Source organism: Vulpes vulpes, chromosome 1 (assembly GCF_048418805.1).
Source record: "Vulpes vulpes isolate BD-2025 chromosome 1, VulVul3, whole genome shotgun sequence".
NCBI lineage: Eukaryota > Metazoa > Chordata > Mammalia > Carnivora > Canidae > Vulpes > Vulpes vulpes.
In genome coordinates, this window is record NC_132780.1 from 2,702,715 (window position 1) to 2,717,619 (window position 14,905).

General features: G+C 39.9%; 1 protein-coding gene and 1 non-coding gene across 4 annotated transcripts in view; both read right to left on the reverse strand.

Annotated features, from left to right (window-relative positions):
• The window catches only part of LOC112928460 (uncharacterized), a 497,089-nt gene that overhangs the window by 57,334 nt on the left and 424,850 nt on the right, over positions 1–14,905 (reverse strand). The gene's annotated exons all lie outside the window — the stretch shown is intronic.
• Positions 1,352–1,460, reverse strand: LOC112928587 (U6 spliceosomal RNA). Its single transcript, XR_003236758.1, has one exon. It is a non-coding gene; the product is annotated as a U6 spliceosomal RNA (small nuclear RNA).

The following is a 14,905-nucleotide window of genomic DNA, read 5'->3' on the forward strand; positions in this document are numbered from 1 at the left end:
TATTGACACTGATACAATCCACTAACGCCATTCAGATACTTCCAGTCTTACCGTGTTCACTTGAGCGTCCGATGTGTATTTAGTTCTATATTGTTTAATCACGTGTATAGGTTTATATACCTATCCCCACAGTCAAGATACAGAACAATTCCATCAACCATAGAATCCCTCATATTGACCTTTTACAATCCCATTCTCCTCCCTCCTGCTTCCCTCTTCCCACATCCCTAACCCCTTGAAATTACTATGTTCTCCATATATAAAATGTTGTCATCTCAAAAATATTATAGCAAAGCCTCACATGGTATGTGACATTTGGAGATTGGATTTTTTTTTCACTCAGAATAATTCCCTGGAGACCCATCTAAGTCATTGTATGTGTCAATACTTCTCTTATTTGTATTGCTGAGTAATATTCCATGTATCTATGTACCACAGTTTAACCATTCACTCACTGATGGACATCAGAGGTGTTTCTAGTTTGAGGCTATCGGGAATAAAACCACTATGAGCATTGACCTAAAGGTGCTTGTGTGAATATAGTTTTGATTCCTCTGGGATAAGTGTCCAAGAGTAGAGTTTTTTATTCATATGGTAATTTCATGTTTAGTTTTATAAGAAACTGCCAAACTGTTTTCAAGAGTGGGTATATCATCTTATATTCCCACCAACAATGTATTAGTAATCGAGTGCCTCTGCATGCTTGCCAGCATTTGGTAATGTCACTGTTTTTTATTTTCTCCATTCTGATCCATATGTAGTGATATCTCATTATGGTTTTAATTTGCATTTCCCTGATGGCTCATAATGCTGAACATCTTTCATGTGTGTGTTTGCCATCTGCATATCATCTTCATTGAAAAGTCTGTCTGTGCCTTTTGCCCATTTTCTAATTTGATTTTTTTTTTTTTTGCTACTGAGTTTTCAGTGTTCTTTATATATTCTAGATACTATTCCTTTGTGGGACATGTGATTTGCAAATATCTCTCTTCCCAGTATGTTGCTTGTTTTCACCTTCTTCACCTAGACATTCAGAAAAGATACATTGTTTTAGCTTTGATGAGGTTTAATTGAAGAGTTGTTTTCTTTTCTAGATTGTGCTTTTGGTGTCAAGTCTAAGAACTCTTTGACTAGTCCTAGAAGCCAAAGTATTTGTCTTTCTATTTTTTCCTAAAGGTTTTAAAATTTCATGTTTTTAATTGAAGTCCATAATACATTTTGAGTTAATTTTTATATAAAATGTGAAGTTCAGGCTGAAGTTCATTTTCTTTCTTATGGATGTCCCATCACTTCAGCACCATTTGTTGAGAAGAATATCCTTCCTCCATTGAATTGCTTTCAAAGCTTTGTAAAAAGTATGAAACACTTTATGAATTCACATGTCATCCTTATGCAGAGGCCATGTTAATCTTCTCTGAATCATTCCAAGTCTTTATTAGATGCACTACTAAACTGAGCACTGCTCATAACTTTAGACTCAGCTCCACTTATGTAAATTCATTTCTGAAGATGAAGAAGATGTACCCAAGGCTACTCACTTCAGTTTGCTTTATTTATTTATTTATTTATTTATTTATTTATTTATTTATTCACTCATTATTTTGAAAGGGAGAGAATGTGCACATGAGCAGAAGATTGGGAGGGCAGAGGGAGAAGAAGAGAGAAAATCTTAAGCAGGCTCTATGCCCAATGTGGAGCTCACGCATGGTTCGATCTCACATGCTAAGACCTGGTTGAGCCACCCAGGCACCTCTCAGCATTATTTAAAACAGCAAATAAAAGAGTGGGGAGGGACTCCTGGGTGGCTCAGTGGTTCAGTGTCTGCCTTTGGCTCAGGGTGTGATCCCTGGTCCTGGAATTGAGGACAGTGGGCTTCCTGTAGGGAGGCTGCTTCTTTCTCTGCCTCTCTCTGTGTGTCTCTCATGAATAAATAAATAAAATCTTTTAAAAAAAGAGTGGAGAGGCATGTCCAAACATAGTAGGTAGGAAAAGTGTGTTCGTTATCTATTGATGTGTAACAAACTATCCCAAAATTTAGTGACTTAAGAAAAAAACATTTATAATATCACAGTGTTTGTGATATCTAATCATGGCTTTTCTGGGTTCCCTAAATAAGAGTCTCTTATAAGACTACTCTTAGATGATAGCTGAGGTTTTCTCTGAAGGATCAACCAGAGAAAAATCCACATCCAAGCTCACTGATATGGTTGTTGACATGATTCAGTTACTTGCAACCTCTTAAAAATGGTGCCTCATTTTCTCTTTGGCTGTCTACCCTCAGTTTATTGCCATATAGGCCTCTCTGTAGTGCAGCTTACTTCATAATAACAAGCAAGCAGAGAAAGTACAAGATACTGCTATGAATTCTTTGTAAACCAATCATAGAAGTGATTTCCCATTAATTTTGCTGTATTCTATTCATTCAAAACAACTTGTCAAGTCCAGATTACACTTAAGAGTAGGGGATTACAGGGACACCTGGGTGGCTCAGCAGTTGAGCATCTGCCTTTGGCTCAGGGCATGATCCCGGAATCCTGGGATTGAGTCCCACGTGGGGCTCCCTATGGGGAGCCTGCTTCTCCCTCTGCCTATGTCTCTGCCTCTCTCTCTACGTCTTTCATGAGTGAATAAATAAAATCTTAAAAAAAAAAAAAGAGTAGGGGATTACATAAGAGTGTGATACCAGAACGGAGAGATTTGTGTTGCCTACACAATAAATAAATTATTATACATTCATTTGGTTAAAAATCATTCCTAGTGATTTTTCTATGCTAATTACATGGAGTATGGCATTGTTGTCATGGTTGACAAGGACCTCAGTGTCAGCCACATGCAAAAACTATGAAACTGGACCATTATCTTACACCACACACAAAAATTAACTCAAATGAATTAAAGATCTGAATGTAAGATGAGAAACAATAAAAGCCCTAGAAGAAAAAAAAAACAGTAAGCCCCTCAATATCACTTTTGGAGATATTCTTTTGGATCCTACTCCAAAGGCAATAACAACAAAAGCAAAGATAGGACTACATCAGGCTAAGAAAGTGTGCACAGCAAGTAAATCATCAACAAAATAAAAGGGCAACCTACTGAAAGAGAGAAGATATTTGCAAACTGTATATGTGATAAGAAGTTAATATCCAAAATACATTAAAAATCATATAGCTCAATAACAAAACAAACAAAAAACAATCCAATAAAAAATAGATAGTGGACCTGAATAGATGTTTTTCCAGAGAAAGCATTCAGATGACCAACAGGCACATGAAAAGGTGCTAAACCTTGTTAATCATCAGGAAAATGAAAATCAAAACCACATCTTATGCCTGTCAGAATGGCCATTATCAAAAGGATAAAAAATTGCAAGTGTTGGCAAGGATGTGGAGAAGAGAACTTTCATACAATTGGTGGGAGTGGAAAATGACACAGCCAATATGGAAAACACTATGGAGATTTCTCAAAAACTAAAAATAGAACTACCATATGATCCAGCAGTTCCACTTCTGGATATATATCTGAAGAAAATGAATACACTAATTGAAAAAATATATATCCCTATGTTCACTGAAGCATTATTTACAATAGCTAAGGGATCCCTGGGTGGCGCAGCGGTTTGGCGCCTGCCTTTGGCCCAGGGCGCGATCCTGGAGACCCGGGATCGAATCCCACGTCGGGCTCCCGGTGCATGGAGCCTGCTTCTCCCTCTGCCTGTGTCTCTGCCTCTCTCTCTCTCTCTCTGTATGACTATCATAAATAAATAATAATAAAAAAAAATATTTACAATAGCTAAGATGTGGAAACAACCCAAGTGTCCATCAATGAATGAATGGATAAAGAAAACGTGAGATAGATATAGATATAGATACAATGAAACACTACTCACCCATGAAAAAGAATGAAATATTGCTATTTGAGACAACATGGATGGACTTTGAGGATAAGTGAAATAAGTGAATGCTGTGCCAAATGAAATAAGTCTAACAGAGAAAGATAAATGCCATGTGACTTCACTTGCACATGGAATCTGAAAACAACCCAAAAAATGAACAAAAAAATAAAATAAAACTTACAATACAAAGATTAGATTTGTGGCTACCAGCACAGAGAGAGTGGAGGTGGTAAAATGAGTGAAGGCAATCAAAAGGTAAAACTACCAGTTATAAAGTAAATAAGTCACGGGAATATAATGTGCAGTATGGTGACAATAGTCAATAATATCGTACTGCAAATTCTAAAGTTGCTAAGAAAATAAATCTCAAAACTTCTCATCACAAGAAAAAAATCTGTAACTTTGTATAGTGATAGATGGTAACTAGACATATTGTGGTGATAATTTTACAAAGTATACAAATATTGAATCATGTTGTACACCTGAAACTAATATTTTATGTCAATTATACTTCAATTAAAAAATGAAACACTAAAAATTCTCAATTAACTCAAAAGTGAAAAAAAATGAACAATTACCAAAAAGAAAAATACATTGGTAGACTTAAACCCAACATCAGTTAACATTACGAAACATTATTAACGTTAGAGTAAAATACTGAGGCCAAACTATATGCTGCCTATAAAAAACAGTTTTTGAACATAAAGACACAGAGAGGTTAAAAGTAAAAGGATGAGAAAAGATATATAAAGATAAGAATGAGAAAGAGGATACAACTATTTTATAACCAGTCAAAGATTTTAAAATAAAAAATATTCCTAAAGATAAAGAAGAATGTATCATATTGGCTAAAAGATCAATTTATGTAAAAGATACTCTAAATGAATGTGCACATAACAGATCTTCAAAATACCTGAAACACAAATTTAGAAAACTAGTGGAAGAAATAAACAAATTTAGAATTATAACTAAAGACTTTTATTCTCTCTCCAGTGGTTAACAGAACAAGTAAACAAAAAAAAAAAACTATAAGGAAAATGAATATCTGGATATGATCAACCAATTTAAACTAACTGAGCTGTTTAAAACATGATATCCAATAGCAAAATGTATGTCAAGTACAAATGCCAACATAGACAATTTGTTGATAGATTTTAAAAGACTCAGTAAATACTAGACATTGAAATCATACAATGAGTATTTTCCCTGACTATAATAGAATCAAATTATTAGAATTAAATTAGAAATTAACAAATATAAAATATGGTTTTAAATTCACAGTGTTTAGAAATAAAACAAAATCTTCTAAATATGCCATGGATCTATTCCCAAAAAACAAAGAGGAAGGAAAACTTCCAAATTCATTCTATGAGGACAGCATTACTATGATACCAAAACCAGACAAAAATACTGCATGAAAAGAAAATAAAAAACTATAAGCCAACATCCCTGATGAATATAGATGCAAAAATCTTCAACAAAATACTAGGAAACTAAATTCAAATGATACCTTAAAAGGATCATTCACCACAGTCAAGTGGGATTTATTCCAGGGATGCCAATGGTTAATATTCATAAATCAATCATCATAACACAGCACATTAACAAGAAGGATTGAAAACCATATGATCATCTCAGTAGATGCAGAAAAAGCATCTGACAGAGTACAACATTCATTCATGATAAAAAAAAAAAAAAAACTCTCAACAAAGTAGGTTTAGAGGAAGCACACCTCAACATTAGGTATTGGGATTGGACCATATATGGAAACCCCACAGTAACATCACACTCAATGGTAAAAAATTGAGAGTTTTTACTCTAAGGAACAAGGCAAGGATATCCATTCTTAACACTTTTATTCAACATAATATTGGAAATCCTAAGTGCAGTAATAAGACAAGAAAAAAAAAAAGGCATCCAAATTGGTAAGGAAGAAGTAAAACTTTCACTCTTTGTGGATGACATGACATCTCTATACTTCTGAATATACAAGGGAAAAGACAGTCTTTTCAATAAATGGTGTTGGGAAAATAGGACAGCTATATGCAAAAAGAATGAAACTGGACCAATTCTTACATAGTATACAAAATGGTGTTTAAAGACCTAAATGAGACTTGAAACCTAAGACTCCTAAAAGAAAATATAGGCAATAATCTCTTTAATATCAACCTTAGCAACATTTTTCTAAATATTTCTCTTCAAGCAAGGGAAACAAAAGCAAAAATAAACTACTGGAACTACACCAAAATAAAAAAATAAAAGCTTCTGCATAGCAAGGGAAACCAACCAAACAAAAAATGCAACCTACAGAATAGGAAAAAAAATTGCAAACAATGTATCAATAAGAGGTTAACATTCAAAAAGTATAAAGGACTTATACAGCTTAATAACTACAACAACTACAACAACAACAACGGCAACAACAACAACAAGATAATCAAGTTGAAAAAAATGAGCAGAAGACCTGAATAGACATTTTTTCCAAAGAAGACATCCAGAAGGCCAACAGCACATGAAAAGATGCTCAACATCACTAATTGTCAGGGAAATGCAAATCAAAACCACAAGGAGCTATCACCTCATACCTCTCGGAATCAAATGGATATATTATCAAGCAAATGGAATTATCAAACAAATGAATAACAAATGGAATTTGTTGGAAATGGAATAACAAATGGAATTATCAAACAAATAACAAATAGCAAGTGTTAGCAAGAATGTGGAGAAATGGAAACACTCAGGCACTATGGCTGGGTATGTAAACTGGTGCCACCACTATGGAAAACAGTATGTGGGTTCTTCAAAAGGTTGAAAGTAGAAATTAGAAATACCAAATGATCCAGTAATTCGACTACTGGGTATTCACCCAAAGAAAACAAAAGCACTAATTCAAAAAGATACACGCACCTCTACGCCCACTGCAGCATTGTTTACCACAGCCAAGATATAGAAGCAACTCACGTGGCCATTGATAGATGATTGAATAAAGATGCAGTGTGTACCTACCTCCATCCATACACTGTAATATACACTAAGCCATGGCAAAGGAAGACACTGTGCCATTTGGGAGAACGTGAATGGACCTAGAAGGTATTATGCCGAGTGAAATGAGTCACATTGAGAAAGACAATTATCATATGATTTCACCTATATGTGAAATCTAGAAAACAAAGCAACCAAACACAAAAACAAATGCATAAATACAGAGAACAAACTGGCAGTGGCTAAAAATATAAGCCAAGTAAGGGGACCTACCCTCATGTTCCCCCGTCAAGCTCTCAACCTTAACCTGCATCTGATTCCTCCTTCCTGTTACAATGAGCAGCTTTCCTCACACCCAAGGCAAATCGCTTCACCTATGATTGGGATCCCAGGTCGTATCTTCCAGAGCCATGGTTCTTTTCTGTTTTTAGTATAATTGACACATAATGTTCAATGTTACATGAATTTCAGGTGTACACCATAGTGATTTGACAAGTTCGTACATTATGCTCTTCTCACCACAAGTGTAGCTACCATCTGTCACCGTACAGCACTATTACAATATCATTGACTCTATTCCCTACGCTGTGCCTTTTATTCCCATGACTTAATTATTCCATAACTGGAAATCTGTATTTCCACTCCCCTTCACTCATTTAGGCCATCTCCCTAAGCACAATGGCTCTTAACCGTGGCTGTACATTTGTATACCTGGTGAGCTCTTATTTAAAAGAAACAAAGAGAGAGAGACAGAGAGAGAGACGGAGGGAAGGAAGGAAGGAAGGAAGGAAGGAAGGAAGGAAGGAAGGGAAGGAAGGAGGAGGGAGGGAAGGAAGGAAGGAAGCTGAGGCTCACTCCAGGAGGGAGTGATAGCTTGAGGAGCGGGGTGAGAGGGAGGGATAGGGATAGTGGCTGGAGCATCCACATTTTTTTTCAAAGTTCTCCAGGAAATTTGAATGCACAACCAGAGTTGAGAAGGTCCACTCTAGGGATCCCTGGGTGGCACAGCGGTTTGGCGCCTGCCTTTGGCCCAGGGCGCGATCCTGGAGACCCGGGATCGAATCCCACGTCGGGCTCCCGGTGCATGGAGCCTGCTTCTCCCTCTGCCTGTGTCTCTGCCTCTCTCTCTCTCTCTCTGTATGACTATCATAAATAAATAATAATAAAAAAATATTTTAAAAAAAGAGAAGGTCCACTCTAGAAAAGACTGGGCCATCAATTATTGCCTCTGTGGGTGGTGGTTCCTTCCCATTAAGTATTTAGACACAATTGAATCTCCCACCAGAAAAATCCCTCCCTCCACCCTGCTCTTCTCATGATGCATTACCCTTTATGCTTCTGAATTCCATTTACTAAAAAAAATTTTAATGAACTTTGCATCTATGTTCATGAGTAATATTGGTCTGTAATTATGCTCTTCTTGTTTCATGTTTGGTATCAGGGTCATTCTGGTCACATTGAATGTGTTGGGAAGCATCCTCTTCTCTTCCATTTTGTACAGACACTCACGTAGAATTGGTGCCACTCCTTCCTTCAAGGCCAGGTAGATCTCACAAGTGAAACTGAATGGCCTGAAATTTTCTTGATGGAAAGATTGTTAACTAAAATTTTAATTAATAGTCTTAGGGCTATTCATGCTATCTCATTCTTCCTGAGTAATCTTTGGTGGTTTGCGTCTTTTTAGAAATCCATTTCATTTAATTCGATGAATTTATTTATAGTTGTTTATATATAGTTTATATATATAATTCATATCTATAATTTATATATAGTTATTTATAATTGTCCTTTATTTACTTCTTAGTATCCATAGAAAATGTACTGTCAGTTCTGATATTGATAATTATTGCCTTAATGATTGCCTTTGCTCTTTTTTTTCCAGACCAGAATAGCTGGAGATTTACTGATTTTATTCAACTTCTCAGAGAAACTGGTTTCTCTTCCATTTATTTTTTGTATTCTTTTTCTGTTTTCTGCTTCATTGATTTCCACTCTGATTTATATTATTTCATTTCTTCTGCTTACTTTGAGTCTCATTTGTTTTTCTTTTTCTAGTTTCTTAAGCTGAAAGCTGAGGTAATTTGTTTGAGATCTTTCTTCTTTTCTAAATATAGATGTTTAGTGCTATAAATTTCCCTCTAAATGCTGTTTTAATCAGTTTCTTACAAACATTCATGTGCTGTATTTTCATTCCATTCAGCTCAAAGTTCTTCCATATTTCTATTTTATTTATTTTTTTGACAAACAGGTTATTTGGAAGTGTGTTATTTATTTTCCAAATATTGGGAGATCTTTCACATATTTATCTGTTGCTCTAATTTACTTCTACTGTGGTTCAAGAACATATATTCGACACAATCCAAATCCTTCAACATTCATGGAGTCTATTGTAGTCCAGCATATGCTCTGTCTTGGTAAAGTCCCACATGCACTTAAAAAGTGTGTTCCACTGTTGTTTGATGGAGTGTCCTATAGATGCCAATCACGTAAAGTTGGCTGGTAGTACTGTTCAAATCTTCTATTGCCTTAATGACTTTTTCTCAACTTCTCTTATCAATTAATGAGAGAGGGGTGTGAGATCTCTGATTACATAGGTGGATCTGTCCATTTTGACCTGAACCTCTCTTTACTTTCACTATGGCCTGGACCTTCTTCTGAGGCTGCAAGCTGAGGTATCTCAGTTAGGGATCATCTAATTTATTTTCCATCTCTTAGGAATCTGGGTCTTCTATCATCAAATAGTCCATGAAATTTTTTAAATATATATTTTGTCTTTTTTTTTTTTTTTTTTTTGGTAGGAAGATATGTCCAGACCCTATTTCTCATCTTGGCTGGAACCTGAATTCCAGATAGTCACTCTTAGCATCTACTTTCTTCTCATCTATATAAAACCCCATAAATTCCTCTCCCAGGTTTCTCTTGGAGATATCTAATTATTCTCTATTTTCATTGTCTACTCTTTAGTTCAAACCACCAACTTCTCCTCCTGGTTTGTTATAGTCAGTGATGGATTTTTCTGGTGGATTTTCCTCTACCCACTGTGTCTGAACCTTTCCCAGTCCATTAATCAAAGAGCACTAGGGAATCCTTTATAGAAACCAAAAACACATCATGCTCATGGTTTCCATCTTTAAAACTCCATAATGCTTCAGGTGTGCCTGGGTGGCTCAGTTAAGCACCTGACTCTTGATTTTGGCTCAGGTCAATGATCTCAAGGTCCTGAGATTGAGCCCCATGTCAGGGAGGCTGCTTGAGATTCTCTCTTGCCCTCTCCCTCTGCCCCTCCCTCCATACTCTCTCTCAAAAAAAATAAATATATCTTTAAAAAATTCCATAATGCTCTGTTCATTCAAAAGCACTGTAAAAGGATGAGAAGATAAGCCACAGACTAGAAGCTATTTCTAGTATTTGTCTAATACGTGTCAAATCAACAAATAACTATACACAGAATATTGAAAACTTTTTTAAAAATTCAAAGAGAACACAATCAACCCCAAAGAAAACCTATAAACCAGCCATTCACAAAATGACTCCCATACATATGAAAAGATACTCTACCTCTCATTAATCAAGGCAATGCAATTTGAAACTATAATGATGCCCCCTGGTAAAAAGGAAGGTGTTTTAAAGTTTGGCAATAAAAAGTGTCAACTGGACAGAGAGCAAAAGGAATCACTAAATGCTGCTAAGAGCATATCATTTGATACAACCACCCTAGAGAACCACTACATTGAGAACTTTCATTCTCCTAGAACCCACCCATTCTACTCTTATTTTTTTTTCCATTCTACTCTTAGATTTTAGCAAGGCGACCATTTATGTAGATATATAAAGACATGAATGTAAGAATGTTCACAGTGGTATTACTTCAAGTAGCAAAAGAAATGTTTATGGGCTCATCAAAGAAGAATGACTACTCGTGCGATGGAATATAACGCAGCAGTGAAAAATGAATGGAGTGCAGAAACTGATGCCATCATGGGTGAATCTAGCAAACATGATAGAGGACAGATGCAAGTTACAGAACATTTCAGGCAATGTGATATCAGCTTTATAAAGCCTAGAACTTAGCAAAATACTGTGTTTGCTTAGAGACACATTCATCTTGTTGCAGTTTCCACAAAAGGGAGTGTGAGATAAAATTAAGAGCAGATCCTAGAAAACACTAGCTGGGGAAAGGGTAGGTGAGAGGGATGGGGAGGCAGCCAGTGAGTGGTACAATGTCAAGCCAGCTCCCATCATGGGTAAGTGGAGCTTAACCCTAGAAAGAAACCCCGTGCCCCAGGATATCTCATCAGAGGGGTGAGGGAGATGGAGTATTGATGCACCAACTCCTGTCCATCTTTGTTTGAAGGCTGCTGGGAGGAGGTATTAAGTCCCTGGGACTTCCATCCTGCCATGATGGGGACAAAGTAGAAAGTCCTCAGGCAAAACAAAAAGGCATTGCTGGAAATTGAGAGTTGATCAAGACAGCACCAAACTAGAAAGGGTGGGGTAGCACGCCGGCAGCGGCTGCTGTAGGTAATGACTGAAGAAAGCATACAAGCGAGCGGGGCAGTGAGAACACGGCATGAAGTATAGCGGTAACATTTGAGGGTTGAGAAGGGGCTTTAACCAAGGAGAGATACACAGATGCCCTGGTCCTCCTTCCTGAGGCCAGGAGGTGGGTACCCGTAGGAAACAGCAGGCACGCTCCATCGAGAAAGGTCTGAGGTCCTGTTTACCAAGGTGAGGTCAGAGTGCTGTGTACGCACCTCAGCCCTGGATAGTTCCCACTGGCTGAGCGAAGGAAGCAAGGGGAGAGCTGTTATAGAAACCTGGGGCTGGGAAGAAATGGCTGCAGAGACAAGGCCCTGATGCATTGCCTCCACCTGCAGCTGGAGCACCCCCTGGACGGGCCCACCAAGAAGCCTGCTGGAGGTGAGGAAGGGTCAGCCCTCTGGAGCACAGGTCAGGCCAACGAGAGCAGAGACTCCACCTCAAGGCAAGGGATGTTGAGCACAGGTGGCGGGGGATGTATTATTATCAACCACACTTCTGTTTGGGTATTAGGCATCGCTGTAGTGAATAGTCAGTCCTGGACATCAGGTCAGCCTTCTGCAATTATAACCAATGAATATATTTCAGTAGTTCAAAGCCTGCTTTTTGCCCCTGATTTACCTCCATGTCCCTGGAGCTGAGCACTGGGCCTGATTCACAGTCCATGACTGACTATTTGCTGAAACACAGGGTCTGAAGTTGGGTGCCTGCCCACAGTGAGAGCCCGTTAAATCCAGGCACAGGAACACCAACAACCTCAGGTCAGTAGAAGGCACAATCTCAAGGATCAGTGAGAAGACAGAGGACGCTGTAACAGCTTCAATGAAGCAAAGTGGTAGGTAGGTCGTGGGCGGCAGGGCAGGGTGGTGGAGTGAGCCCGAGGCCCTACGGGGAGCCAGGGCCTGAGACCCAGCCCCAACCCTGGCTGACATCCTTGGAGCCAAATTAGCTTTGAGGCCAGGTAGATGGAGGGGCCCAGGGCTGAGCGAGACCCTCACCAAGAACCCCTGGATCTCTCAGGCCACCAAGCTCCTTCCTCTGCCAGGATCCCGACATGATAGGCATCAGGCCCCTGATCCACAGGGTCCAGGGGCTGCCATAGGAGGGAACCACTGGCTTACAAAGTAGTGGTCCTCCTTTAAAGTTACAAATCAATACCTGTTCCTTGTAGGAAATTTAGACAATGCAGAAAGAACCACAAAGAAACTGATGACTACCCAAAATACCTCCACCTAAAGAAAACTCCTGCAGGCATTTCCACTTTTCCTCAGGCATTTCTTTTTCTTAATACTATGCAGGCACATTTCATGTGCTGTGACCTGTGGCATAGGCGGCTGTGTAGTGTGTCAGTGTTGCAGGTTTTAGGTGGTTGTGCATTCTGTGTGCCGCAGGATTAGGAAGATGTGTGTTGTGTATGGTGAGTGTGAGCATTGTCCGTGTGTTGTACCACGTGTGCTGCATGCGAGTGTGCATTGCATCTATGCACGTACCCTGTGTGTACATGTCATCTGTGTTGTGGACTATTTCACGCATGTGCATCAAGTGGGATGTGCAGGATGCATGTGTGTGGCACCCACCACACCACCTTGGGTGCACGCTCCGTGGGTCTGTGTGGCTCTATGTGGGGCCGGAGCCTCTACAGGCAGCAGAGAGGGCACACAGGCCGCACAGCGGGGCCATGTCACAGCTGCCCCCCCTTTATAGCAAATCATATGGATCCAGGTACGGAATTGGCAGAGACTTTCCTTTACAACTAAATTTAAACATTTAAAAGGAAGTTCATTTAAAATATATATATATATATATATATGATGTGAATAATCCTGGAGGAGTAAGTTTGAGCAACACCACACTAGAAGAACTTTGAATCCCTCTCTCATTCTCCATGATTTCATGATGCAAATTCTGAGTGTTTCTTCCAGAAACTTAAGATCTATGATGGGGGGTGACTATACATATTCATAAATAGATCACATGGAGTTAGAGGAGCCAAGCTCTCCCACCCTCTAAAGAGCTGGCCTAGAACTGGATCACCCTCTGGCCTCTGGGCAGGTGGAATCCAGGGGCACATGTAACTCGGGGCGCATCCCGATGGGACGTGGGAACAGCCTAAGCCTAGCACCAACACCCCACTAACGGGCATCTCCTACGAGGCCCCCAGGCAGCTGGCCTCCTCCTGGGGGGAAGCCCACACCCCCGATGGTGGGGCAGAGCCTCTCCACACACTCTCCATCTTTCCTCACTGGGGGAGGAGATGGTCCAGGGCTGTGGGAAAGAAGCACTGTGGGCCTTGCCCTCAGTGTGATCCCAGGGCGCCCTGGGACCAAGCATCCACTGGCCGGGAGGCTGAGCCATGGTCACCTGGACACTGGGCTTGTCCGCAGACTTCCGGCGACTGTCACGGCCAAGACCCCACAGCAAACGTTTTATATGATGTCTGGCAGTTTCCATGTTGCTTTTACCCACATGCATGAATCCCCTGAACCAACCTGTGCAGGTGATACGCTCATTTTGCCAGTCGGGGGGCCACATGTGCATCTCGGGAGAACTGAGGCAGTGGGCGACTCTGGAGGACTTTGGGTGTCTGGAGAGCTGGGTCAGGTAGGTTCACCTTGGAGTTTCTGATGCTTTCATTGCCACGTAAGACCCTTCTGTAGCATCACATGGCTATCAAGGGACAGAAGTGGCATTGACCCAGGTGTTCCGATGCCCACACCCCTACTTCTTCTACTCCACCCAGGCCACCCCGGCATGTGGCCTCTGGGGGTTCCCCCCGCCCCCGCACCTTCCCCAATTGCCCAAGTGCAACCCCGCATCCACCAAGAGCTCTCAGCTCCACGGAGACGCCTGCTCCCGAGTGCTCCCTCTGGAGAGCTCCCAGCTGGCCACACCTCTCCAGGCGGAGAGCCATTTCTCTCCGAGACAGGCAGGGAACATAATGAATGAACAAGACCTTAAGGAAAAAGGAGAGCAGACCATATTTTTCTTTCTTTCGAGATAAAAATAATATGCCTGCACGTCAGAATCTCCCATGACAGAGCTAATGTCCAGGAGCAAAACAAGAAAAAAAAAATAAAAATAAAAATGAAAAGACCAACCAACCTCCTCTCGCTAATGCGAACATAACAACAGACCCCTCTGACGACCAGCGAGCCCCCCAGAATCCTTCCCGAGCGGAGCTGGGCCGCGGTACCGATGGGAGCTCTAGAGGAAAGTCTTTCTTTGGCTTCATCTTACCCCTCTTCGTTAAGTGCGGCCGGAAAATATCTGTAAAATTTAAACTAAAACTTAATGGCTTATGTAAGAATGCTTTAATAAAAATATGTTGGCAAGGTTATTGAACTGTACAGTTAAACCCCTCCCACCCAGTTCTTTTCACTCTAATTTCTGTCTAAAGCTTATTCAGCAAACCAAAATGCCAATGCTCTCTTTCAATTTCCACTTCTTTGAACCTGCTAATTTACGAATCAGAAAGGATTTATTTGTGTTATT